This window comes from Bufo bufo, chromosome 5 (assembly GCF_905171765.1).
Source record: "Bufo bufo chromosome 5, aBufBuf1.1, whole genome shotgun sequence".
NCBI lineage: Eukaryota > Metazoa > Chordata > Amphibia > Anura > Bufonidae > Bufo > Bufo bufo.
Window position 1 is genome coordinate 179240409 of NC_053393.1, and position 13537 is coordinate 179253945.

Genomic DNA, 13537 nt, shown 5'->3' on the forward strand with positions numbered 1-13537 from the left:
AGCCCTTCCCTTCGGGATTTCATCAGCCCCGAGAATATTTACCAAGGTAGTGGTAGAGATGGTCGTCTTCGTCCGGAGGAAGGGACTTATGATAATTCCTTATTTGGACGATTTCCTTCTGATCAGCGAAGACCTCAGCCAAATCAATTCAAATCTGAGGTACTTTCTCTCCATCCTAGACAATGTCGGGTGGATCGTGAACAATGAAAAGTCCGTCCTTACCCCCTCAAGGGAAGTTCGGTTCTTAGGCATGATTCTGGACTCCCAAAAGCAAGCGGTATTCCTACCTCTAGACAAAATATTGGTTCTTCAACAAAAGATCAGATCCTTTCAGAAAAGAAGATCTTGCTCTATCAGAGAGGCGATGAGTATGCTAGGTCTGCTAACATCTTGTATTCCGGCAGTCCCCTGGTGTCAAATACACTTCAGACCTCTTCAGTCCTGGATCCTGAGTGTCTGGAACAGGTGCCAATCCTCTCTAGATCATCAAGTGGTTCCGCCAACCCGGATACTGCAGTCCCTAAATTGGTGGAAAAACCACGGAAACTTATCCCGGGGAACTCCCTGGCAGAAAACTCCCCAAGTACAGGTAGTAACAGACGCAAGTCTGTCCGGCTGGGGCGCAAAGGTGGGGGATCATCTATTCCAGTGCACGGCCAAATTCAATCAGATCCCAGTCATCAAATTTCAGGGAACTGAAAGCAGTCTGGGAGGCGTTGAAGGTAGCAGAGAGAATGCTGTGTCATCATCACATAAAAGTGCTATCAGACAACACTATGGCCATTGCCTACCTTTCCCATCAAGGGGGAACACTGTCAACAACCCTCCAAGCACTGACAACAAAAATCTTTGCATGGGCAGAGCAGAAGGTGGCCTCTATCGGCAGTTCATCTGAAAGGAATACTAAATCAGGAAGCGGATTTTCTCAGCCGCCACAGGATCGATCATACAGAATGGTCCCTAAGCCCAGAAATATTCAGGCTAGTGGTAAGGAAGTGGGGGATGCCCGACGTGGACCTGTTTGCCACCAGGGCAAACTCAATGGTGGAGACATTCTGTTCTCTAAACCCCAGGGACAGACCTCATGCTTTAGACGCCTTCGCCATCCGTTGGCATTGGAAACTGTGCTATGCTTTCCCACCACTTCCCTTAATTCCGAAGGTGATACAAAAAATTCACCAGGACAAGGCCACGGTAATTGTGATCGCTCCCCTATGGCCAAAGAGGAGTTGGTTCTCATCTCTCCAGAAATACTCCCTCCAGGATCCGTGGCCCCTTCCTGTGCGGGGGGGATCTACTCCAGCAGGGTCCGGTTCTGCACCCAAATCCGCAGTTTTTGAAATTGGCAGCTTGGATCCCGAGTCCCAAACCCTGAAGCTTCAGGGCCTGTCGGACAAAGTTATTACTACTTTGAAAGCCTCCAGAAAGAATATAACGTCAGCAATCTACCTTAAGATCTGGAAACGTTTCTGTTCCTGGAGTGGGGACAAATCTCCACATTTGCATAAACCCAACATCCAAAGAATTCTGGATTTCCTACAGCAAGGTCTAGACCTGGGACTTAGACCCTCTACCCTGAAGGTCCAGATCTCAGCCCTAAGTTGTTTCTTTGACCAAGATATAGCTAGCCATCGTTGGATCAAAAGATTCATTAGGGCAGCGACGAGGCTCCGCCCAACGATCACCGCCCGTGTCCCTTCCTGGGATTTGAACATCGTTCTTACAGGGCTTACTCTACCACCTTTTGAGCCCATGTCCGACTGTCCAATAAAATTATTGTCCCTGAAGACGGCCTTCCTAATTGCAATAACTTCGGCCCGCAGACTAGGAGAGTTGCAAGCTCTATCGATCAGGGAACCCTACCTCCGTATTCTAGATGATAGAATTATTCTCCGACTGGACCCTGGTTTTCTCCCTAAAGTTGTATCCAATTTTCATCGGAGCCAGGAAGTTACCCTACCTTCTTTTTGTCAACACCCCTCTAATGAAAAAGAATCCTCATTTCACTCTCTGGACGTTAGACGGGCAGTCCTAAAATATATCGCTGTGACGGAAAAGTTTAGAAAATCCGACAATTTGCTAGTTCTCTTTGGAGGAAGATTTAAGGGCCAAAAAGCCTCCCGGTCCTCTATAGCTAGATGGCTCAAAGAAACCATTAGTCTGTGTTACCAAATACAAAATCTTACATGTCCAGTCAACATTAAGGCCCATTCCACTAGGGTCATGTCTTCCTCTCAGGCAGAGAGAGCGGGGGCTTCTCTGGAGGAAATCTGTCGTGCTGCCACTTGGTCCAGCATCCATACTTTTATAAAGCACTATCGCCTGGATCTTTCCAGATCATCTGATCTGTCCTTTTGGGCGGAAAGTCCTCCAGGCTGTAGCCCCCCCTTAACTGATATATTTTTTATATCTCCTTGTATGCCGTCGTGATGATGCTATGGAAAAACCGGAATTAGTCTTACCGTTAATTCTGTTTCCATGAGATCATCATGACGGCACGTTATTCCCTCCCTATGATTTAAAATTTTTGTGACCTAGTGGGTCTCTAGAAAGTATGAAGTAATACCTTTTTTCACTGTTTGCCACCACCGGGTTACTCTGTGTGATTTTGGAAGCACTGGTGTTGGTGGTGGGAGGAGGGTATTTAACCTTTCTCTGTTCCTGCCCCTACAGAGGTCAGGGGTCAATCTCCTTGTATGCCGTCATGATGATCTCATGGAAACAGAATTACCGGTAAGACTAATTCCGTTTTTTTCTTCTGTTTAAGCCACTTGATCTACTTCTATGCTTTTGGGTCCTGTTGCAACACCCATCTTCTGTTGAGCTTCAGCTGGTGGACAGATGGCCTTAAGTTCTTCTGCAAAATGTCTTAATAAACTTGGGATTTCATTTTTCCTTCGATGATGGCAAAGCAGCCCCAAACCATGATGCCTCCAGTGTTGTGTGTTTCATCCAAACAACTCCACTTTGGTTTCATCGGTCCACAGAATATTTTGCCAGTACTGCTGTGGAACATCCAGGTGCTCTTGTGCAAACTGTAAACGTGCAGCAATATTTTTTTTGGACAGCAGTGGCTTCGTCTGTGTCATCCTCCCATGAAATCCATTCTTGTTTAGTGTTTTACGTATCGTAGATTCGCTAACAGGGATGTTAGCATATGCCAGAGACTTTAGTTCACACTCTAGGATTCTTCTTCACCTCATTGAGCAGTCTGCGCTGTGCTCTTGCAGTCATCTTTACAGGACGGACACTCTTAGGGAGAGTAGCAGCAGTGCTGAACTTTCTCCATTTATAGACAATTTGTATTACCGTGGACTGACGAACAGCAAAGCTTTTGGAGATACTTTTTTAACCCTTTCCAGCTTTATGCAAGTCAACAATTCTTAATCGTAGGTCTTCTGAGAGCTCTTTTGTGCGAGGCATCATTCACACCAGGCAATGCTTCTTGTGAAAAGCAAACCCAGAACTTTTTTTTTTTAGCAGCTGTAACCAACACCTCCAATCTCATCTCATTGATTGGACTCCAGTTGGCTGACACCTCACTCCAATTCGCTCTTGGATATGTCATTAGTCTAGGGGTTCACATACTTTTTATACCTGTACTGTGAATGTTTACATAGTGTGTTCAATAAAAACATGGTAAAATTTAATTATTTGTGTTATTAGTTTAAGCAGACTGATTGTCTATTGTTGTGACTTAGATGATCAGATCACATTTTATGACCAATTTGTGCACAAATCCATACCATTCCAAAGGGTTCACATACTCTTTCTTGCAACTGTATATGTTGTGTGCACTCCCTTTTTGTATCACTGCTTGAGAGAGGTTCGAGTGTGTGAACCGATCCATGGCTATTGATGTAAAAAAAAACGACACGTTTTACTGAAGGAAGTGCTGTGGATTTAAGCTGTGATCAGAATGCAAAGATGATCCATGTAAAATGATGCTTGTATACACATTCAAGGGGGGAACTAACTCTCCTTAGGGAGAGAGCACCTTAATCAGTGTGAGGAGACTTATAGGCCATACATGCTCCTCTGGAATTCTGGGAGGTAAGAAATGCAAATGAGCTCTTAACAAGCTTTGCCTCTAATGCCGCCAGATGTAAGGCAGCTATCCTATAAGTCAATTTAAAGATTTGAAGGTGCGGGAACGGTTGGCGGTCTGGCCCTCGCCTAAGAAGATTTCGAACTGAATCAGCAGCACCAACCAGTTACTTCTCCAGTTGGCCTTCATTGTGGTTGCGCCCAATATTGGTTCAACCTGAACAGGTGAGCACAATTAACCCACCTATGTTTGGAGGACACTGTTTATTTGACATACTTACCCTATGAGCTCCTTTCTCTCCCCGTGGCCATTTTTTGATATTCTCATGATTGGCAGAGGCCCCAGCAGTCGCCAATCAGACATTCATCAATTAATCTGTGGAGAGGTGATATGTCATAATGGGGATAAGCCATTTTAAAGGATTGTCCTGGATTTTGATGCTGTCAGACCCTAGTGTTCTGCAGTTAGTAACCAGTGCTTGGAGAGGAAGACTGCCAGTCTGCATGAGGAACCAGAAGAAGACACTGATATGTCGCCACTGGGTGCTGGAGAAGCCTGGTTGCCAGGATTATGGGCCCTCTCATCAGCCCATGCTAAACTTAAACCCCATGGCGATTTGACTGTGTTTGTGGCATCTGAGCGCTGTTCGAATATATTGAGTGCTCAGATCCAAGCCATCTGGGGATAAGTTGAATGTGGGGGTTCTGTTCAGTTTGATAGCAGTTATGTATTTTTGTGTAGTTTTGCTGTTGTGAATAGAGGTATTTTCTGTACCCAGTTAAGCTAATTATCTCACACAGCCTAAGGCCTCATGCACACAACCGTTTTTTTTTTTTTTAAGGTCTGCAAAAACGGGGTTCGTAGGTCCGTGATCCGTGACTGTTTTGGTGTCCGCCTGGCCGTGCGGAGCCAAACGGATCCGTCCTGAATTACAATGCAAGTCAATGGGGACGGATCCGTTTGACGTTGATACAATATGGTGCAATTGCAAACGGATCCGTCCCCCATTGACTTTCAATGTAAAGTCAGGAGTCCCTTTTATACCATCGGATCGGAGTTTTCTTCAATCCGATGGTATATTTTAACTTGAAGCGTCCCCATCACCATGGGAACGTCTCTGTTAGAATATACCATTTGATTTGAGTTAGATCGTGAAACTCAGATCCGACAGTATATTCCAACACAGAGGCGTTCCCATGGTGATGGGGACCCTTCAGGTTAGAATATACTAAAAGAACTGTGTACATGACTGCTGCCTGGCAGGTGCTGCCAGGCAGCAGGGGGCAGACCTCCCCCCCCCCCGTATTTAACTCATTGGTGGCCAGTGCGGCCGGCCCCCCTCCCTCCCCTGTAGTTAACACATCGGTGGCCAGTGCGGCCGGCCCCCCCTCCCTCCCCTGTAGTACTGTAGATTCATTGGTGGCCAGTAGGCTCCCCCTCGAAATTAAAATCTCCCCCCCCCCTATCATTGGTGGCAGCGGAGAGTACCGATCGGAGTCCCAGTTTAATTGCTGGGCCTCCGATCGGTAACCATGGCAACTAGGACGCTACTGCAGCCCTGGTTGCCATGGTTACTTAGCAATTTTTAGAAGCATTATACTTACCTGCGAGCTGCGATGTCTTTGACCGGCCGGGCGCTCCTCCTACTGGTAAGTGAAAGGTCTGTGCGGCGCATTGCTTATAGCACAGACCTGTCACTTACCAGTAGGAGGAGCGCCCGGACGGTCACAGAAATCGCAGCTCGCAGGTAAGTATAATGCTTCTAAAAATTGCTAAGTAACCATGGCAACCAGGACTGCAGTAGCGTCCTGGTTGCCATGGTTACCGATCGGAGCCCCAGCGATTAAACTGGGACTCCGTTCGGTACTCTCCGCTGCCACCAATGATGGGGAGATTTTAGTTAGGAGGGGGAGGGAGGAGGGGGCCCACTGGCCACCAATGAATCTACAGTACTACAGGGGAGGGAGGGGGGCCAGTCGCACTGGCCACCAATGTGTTAAATACAATGGAGGCAGGGGGGGCCCACTGGCCACCAATGAATTTAAAACTGGGGAGGGAGGGGGGTGTGCCCCCTCCTGCCTGGCAGCACATGATCTCTTACAGGGGGCTATGATACGCACAAGAGATTGGGTGCTGCCAGGCAGCAGGGGGCAGTCATGTACACAGTTCAAAGTATATTCTAACTAGAAGCGTCCCCATCACAATGGGAACGCCTCTGTGTTAGAATATACTGTCGGATCTGAGTTTTCACGGACCCATTGACTTGAAAGGGTCCGTGAACCGTTGTACGTCAAAAAAATAGGACAGGTCATATTTTTTTTGACTGACAGGAAACACAGATCACGGATGCGGCTGCAAAACGGTGCATTTTCCGATTTTTCCACGGACCCATTGAAAGTCAATGGGTCCGCGAAAAAAAACGGCACAACGGCCACGGATGCACACAACGGTCGTGTGCATAAGGCCTAACTCTGTAAAAACTGGTTTTGGGCAGAAAAACCCATGCTTCCTTTGTTCACAAAGGACTTTTACTAACTTTTGAACCCCTGGTCTAATTCGTGCCATTTTTCGATATGTTAAATGTCTATGTTTACTGTAATGGTAATATATGACATTGTCTATTTGAATAGTGATTTCTGTCCTATTGTCCCCACGTGTGTATTGGCGATTTTCCCTTTGTCCTGAGAGATAATTGAATTACTCCTCGGTTGTCTCAAGGACAGAAGACATCGTGTAACGCTGTGTATTCTCCTGCCTGTGATGATTACATTAACCCATTGTGTAAGGTAATTGTATCACAGGCAGAGGTGAGGATTTTGTGTGGGAGTGTCTGAGTGTATTGTACGTGTTTATTGGTTGTTTTTACAAAACCCTGTGGGTGGTACTAATGTGTAACAATGTTATATAAGAACAATAAACACACAGCTCTGGCTGTCCACTGCTTTACCCTCAACACAGAGCTTGGTCTCATTCTTGGGGGGATTCACTGTATGCTGTTAAAGACTGATTGCTAGGAGTGTAAGCCGCTTGGGTGCGTTTCCTATTTGTCTGCTAGCAGCTATTCGTGAGGTTCCATTCGGGAGTTTGGAGCATTCCCTTGTATGCCGTTACAATTGGTGGCAAGCTGCGGGATCATTCTCACAGCCCAGAAGGACAGCTACAAAGTAACATCATTCCCTGGAATTGCAATTTGAGGTTAACTCATGTCCCAGTACAGCGACTCTGACAGCAGCAGGATGGAACCAGCAGTGGCATACGATGAGGAAGACCTGGAAGGCTGGGATGCATTAAGGAAAGGCATCTGGTACCAGGCTCTGGATAATGTATAATACCAGCGAGGCAAGAGTCTCCCCAGTGAAGAGCAGCGATTGCAGAAGCAAGTGGCCCTGCGGATGCCCTTCCTGGGAGAGCAGCCCCTGTAGGAATGGGTGAAGGATCTAGAGCACCGGGTATGGCAGGAGCTATGGCTGGAGGATGCCTACCAGGCGCTTTGGTGGTATATGGCACAGTATATAACCTGGACAGCTGAGCATGACAAGCCAGAGGGAGAGGAGTTTGATGGTCCTGCCTTGTTATGGGAGTCCTTTGCAGAGCCTGACTTCGGGAGCCCTGCACAGTCCAGACTTCAGGACATTTTCTATGAGAGGGAGGCTAGGCAGGATTGGGATGACCCCCATGAGGTAGAGAAAGACCTGGCTCACCTAGCAACCCTGGAGTGGGAACTGGAGCAGGACTACCGAGATCTCTTCCACTCCATTGGGAAGGCTCAGCAGGACACCAAGATGACAGATCCAGATCCAGCCCCATTCAGCTGGGCAGATATTGTGGAGTGTTACTGGGAAGAACACCAGGTGGGCCGGTGGAGATGGGACCGAGGTCTCTTTTCCAGTCGTGCAGGGAATTGGGAGCCCAGTCTCCATTCACCAGCGGCAGAGTGTCCTACAGGGAATAGAGAGCCCAGTCTCCTTTCCCCAGCAACAGGACACTGTATTGGGAGCGGAGACAGTCGGTCTTCCTCCCCAAAGGCTAGAGGTATGTATGGGAGAGGAGCTTGTTACCCCCTCTCCCCATTGGCAGTGTGATTTGCAGGGAATTGGGAGCATAGTCTCCATCTCCCAGCGGCAGGCTGAGTTACAGGGGGCAGAGACAGTCGGTCCTGTCCCCCAGCAGCAGATTGAGTTGTTGGGAATTGGGAGCCCAGTCTCCATTCCCCAGCGGTGGTGGTTTATCTAAAGGGGAGACAGTCGGTCTCCCCCTCCAACAACCAGGCTTCTTTGGTAGCGCTGGCATTAGGGCAAAGTACCGCTGGTCTCTGCCCACTCAGCAACCCACCAAGGCAGTCTACCAGTCCCCCACACAGCCGTAGTGAGGCACATGGACAAGTTTATCCCTTGCTCAGGTGTAGTAACCATTTATTGTGGGTGGGCTGTACTGCTGTTTGTTTTGTGGGTGGGCTGCTGGACTAACAAGGGCACTGACCGGCAGAAGGTCAGATACCCTGTTAGTCTGTTTGGAAAAGGGGAGAAATGTGGCGAAACCAACCTCGCCAATGGGTGCTGGAGAAGCCTGGTTGCCAGCCACTTGCACCAGGATTATGGGCCCTCTCATCAGCCCATGTTAAACTTAAACCCCATGGCGATTTGACTGTGTTTTGTGGCATCTGAGCACTGTTCGGAGATATTGAGCGCTCAGATCCAAGCCATCTGGGGATAAGTTGAATGTGGGGGTTCTGTTCAGTTTGACAGGAGTTATGTATTTTTGTGTAGTTTTGAATAGAGGTATTTTCTGTACCTAGTTGGCTTACCACACCCAGTTAAGCTAATTATCTCACACAGCCTTACTCTGTAAAAACTGGTTTTGGGCAGAAAAGCCATGCTTCCTTTGTTCACAAAGGACTTTTACTAACTTTTGAACCCCTGGTCTAATTCGTGCCATTTTTGGATATGTTAAATGTCTATGTTTACTGTAATGGTTGTGACATTGTATATTTGAATAGTGATTTCTGTCCTATTGTATATTGGCGATTTCCCTTTGTCCTGAGAGATAATTGAATTACTCCTTGGTTGTCTCAAGGATAGAAGACATTGTGTAACACTGTGTATTCTCCTGCCTGTGATAATTAATTACATTAACCCATTGTGTAAGGTAATTGTATCACAGGCAGAGGGGAGGATTTTGTGTGGGAGTGTCTGATTGTATTGTACATGTTTATTGGTTGTTTTTACAAAACCCTGTGGGTGGTACTAATGTGTAACAATGTTATATAAGAACAATAAACACACAGCTGTCCACTGCTTTACCCACAGAGCTTGGTCTCGTTCTTGGGATTCACTGTATGCTGTTAAAGACTGATTGCTAGGAGTGTAAGCCACTTGGGTGCGTTTCCTATTCGTCTGCTAGCAGCTATTCGTGAGGTTCCGTTCGGGAGTTTGGAGCATTCCCTTGTATGCCGTTACAGGGACGCTGAGCCACAGACCATGGGTCACCAGCCCTGTGACCAAGTAGCCACCCGGACTACTGAGCTACAGACCGTGGGCTTCCAGCCTTTGACCAGGGTACCAGCCTTCTGAGAGAGCTATAGCTAGCCCAGACCTTTCCTCAGCAACAAACACTTCTGCTGCCAGGGAGGATACTGGAGAGGCCAGCCCTATGGCTCGCCTGTATTATTTTGCACCTGAATTCCTCAAATAAAGAAGCACACTGGTTTACTGCAGACCCTTACTCTCTGGACTTATTTCTCATTGGGGTGCACCACGCCTTACCATCCCTTCCAGAGAGCAGCAACTCATGGTGACAACTCGACGGTGTCCGGGGGGACTCGGCGTAGTGCTGGGGCCACCCCAATCCTGGCCACTGCAATTGCTCTCCCCAAATCACTTTCCCCAAATACCACCATTTATAAAAACTGCCTTATTCTAAAACTATTAGCCTACCATTGTGCCCTATGACAAATCAGGTTAGGTTTTCAGTTGCTGTTGGTCAAGTCCTGTAGGGGAGCCTTGTAATACAGGACGCACATGCTCACTGCACTTCTTTTCCTTCCCTTCAATAATAACTGTGCAGTGTCCGTTATAGATGGACGGACAGAAAATAGAAAGGTAGATAAAACTGAGGGTGAATTTTGCTGTAACAAATGATAGACAATAGCACAAGTTGTGTCTGTTATAAATCCAGTTACACAGAGCCTTTATAATATGTGGAGTGTATGAGATGGCTTCTTACTATTCAAGTGAATAGGACGGGGCCATCCCATTGAAGTGAATGGGATGGCACAGTTGTAATTACACCTGCTCACGGCTGTGATGTCGACGACGAGCAGATAAACAGCCAAGAGAACATAATGTCCATTTGAGCTCTGCATTCTCTTCAAACAGCTGAACAGTGGGAGTGCCAGCAGTCTGTCCCCCACCGAACTGATATTGATGACCTATCCTGAGGATAGGTCATCAGACTTATAAAAGCGGACAACCCCTTTAAGTTCTATCTAAGCCTTTACTACAGTAAATTTGTTATTACTAAATTATCATCCATTTATGAAGGATTAAGAACTTTGGCTTACTGACTCCATATCCCTGCTCTGTGTGAAGGAATCCTAAAGCAGCAAAAAAAAAAATCTGTGTCTATACATTATGACTTGGCATGCTGTGTCTGCATTTTAGAGCCGTATTGCAGTTTTGTTTAAGACTCCGAAAGCTAGTACTGTGAAGTGTTTTTGTTCCCTTGACTTTCAGTAATACATTTCAGTAAATCTTGATTGATGCTTCCTTTGTTTGTTTATAAGAAAACTTATTAGCAACTGAACAAGCAAAATAATCAGGCTTTATGTAAGGATCTCTAATGGAAAATAACAATGATAATTACCAAAACTGTGATATCACTTAACCCCTTGCTGACAGAATGTTTTTGCGTTTTAATTTTTTACTCCCTGCTTTCCTGGAGCTCTATGTGTCCATTCAAATAGCTGTATGAAGACTTGTTTTTTGCAGGACAAGTTGTACTTTTTAATGGCACCATTTAGTATTGCAAAGGATGTTGTTGGAAGCTGGAAAAAAAATTGTGGTGGAATAGAAAAAGAAATGTAACTCTGCCACAGTTTTATGGGTTTTGTTTTTATGTTCACTATATGCAGTAAATGGCCTTGTGCTCTTCATTCTCCGGGTCAGAACGATTATGGTGATACCACATTTGTATTGTTTTTCTTGTATTTTTAAAACTTGGAAAAAAAAAAATTTTCATCACCATATTCTGATTCCTAGGACTTTTATGTAGTTGTGTGTACAGAGCTGTGTACTTTTCATTGATACCATTGTGAGGAGTGTATGACTTTGTAATCCCTTTTTATAAATTTTTTTATGTAGGATTTGAAGTGAACAAAAGGTGACTTTTTTTGTTTTGCTGTTTGCCGTATGAGATAAATATTTATTTTTATAGTATGTGTTTTCACAGGCGATGATGCCCATGATGTTTATATTTTTTATTGTTTATTTTAAGGCACTTGCTAATAGTGTCAATAGATTGTATCAGATTGCTTCTTTCATAGACCCCAATGCATAGTCTATAAGACTTATACTATATTCCTATGGAGCCCTGCTAACAGGTATGTTTGGTAGAATCCATTGAAGACATCAACCTAGGTAGGATGTAAGTATTGATTTGCCCTATCTCTTGTACACCCAGGGGTGTTGGTCATGTGTTATAACATGGTAGACAGCAATGGGTTATAGCATGATCAACTGAGTCTCCATCCCATTTAGGCTAGTGATGTTTATTTACTTTTTATTATACAAACTGAAAAGAATGGCATGTTATTAAACAAGCAGGAAGTGCTTAAACCCACATGCAGTTGTGTGTATGTGTATATATATATATATATATATATATATATATATACAGGGGAGCAAATCCTGCACTTGTGGCCCGTTGCTAATGACGATCCCCAGCAAAAATGCATACAGTGGAGGATGCCCGCAGCGAACCACAAGTACCACAATAGACATCCTACACAAGATAGCAATTATGTGGATGTGATAATCAATATAACAAAATAATAGCAAAGACAAGTGCACTCTGCGGTCTTACTAAACCCTCAAACTGATTTTAAAATTGAGAGATTAGCCAACAAGTCCTACGGTGTAGGACATGTCGGGTCCCGAGCTACTTGAGAAACCTTGGCGTGGTGCTCCGGCTCAAACACTCACCTACCTGTGCCATGTGGGCAATACCAGGAGCCAGTGGGCAAATTACAGGAGCATGAGGCCGACTCACAAACAACTCACCAGTTACCTCCAGCACGTAATCATGCTAGCAATGGGAGGAGGGAGGAGTCTGCTATTATTTTGTTACTTTTTATTATTCAGTATATGATTTATCTGTTATCGTATATTTAATCACACTTAAATATATTAGTAAATATATTTATTCACTTAGCCTGCATTAGCTTATTCATTCTTAAATTTTTGAAATTTCACGTTACGTTACACTTGGTGTCAGAAAAGGTGGGATTTGAATTATGGATATGCTTATTGTTGATGGGGTGATGGTAGTTTGGACCCGCCACTCCAAATGGGAACACGGGCACTCGTTTGAAATACTAATCAGCGGGCAGATTATTAGGGTTGCACGTGTTGTGAGTGGAGCTGTTGTAGGCTTGGTAGAATCTGGCAGCGTTCTTTTTGAAATTGTAGAACTGAGCAGATTCAAATGAAAATCTGTAAGACACTGTGAAGTTAGAGCTTGCAGATCATCACATCAGAGCTCCTGTGATGTTGAGCGCGGTTCTGATGAGTTGGAAAACAGCAGTGTCAACATGTTAATTTTTGGCACCAGTAAAATAGAAGGGGCCTAAGTGTCTACAATGAGTAGAATGTTCATAAATTTTGGTGCCCTAATGCTGTAGCGTTAGTATTAGATTTATTTGTTTGTAAGAAACAAGAGCTGTAATGGACGGTAAGTGTGATATATCAGGGACTGTGTCAGTTAATTAATAAGTATTGTACCCAGTGTGTGCCAGTAGATCTGTTGCTAGCACTAGGAATATAAAGATGAAGTTGTTAGGAAATTATCTCTGTTGATTTCTAGTGTGTGAGAAGATATGTTGATCAGAAAGATTATGTATTGACTGGTATATGTATAAAGTTGAATAAGGTTAGAGAAGAAATGTGTCCTTGAAAAATGCCCTATCTTTAAACAAGGGTTGGGGTGTCTGGACTATTAAGGGATATAGACTCTCACTAGTATTTTATGGCCCCATCCATCCCCCTTCTAATCTGATTGTATAGCTCTGTTTTTCTCTCTCTTTGCTCAAGTCTTGGGAAAGTTGGATGAGCTCTTGAGAGAGAAGAGTCAGGAAAGGGGGGCTGACTGCTGCCGTGGGCTGATCCCACCTCCCCTTCCCCCCCCCCCACCTTAACAGAGAAGATTTGTTAAGAGATATATAGTTTGCTAAACTCAAACATTCCTTAGATAGGCAGTTTGTATTATGTGCAATGC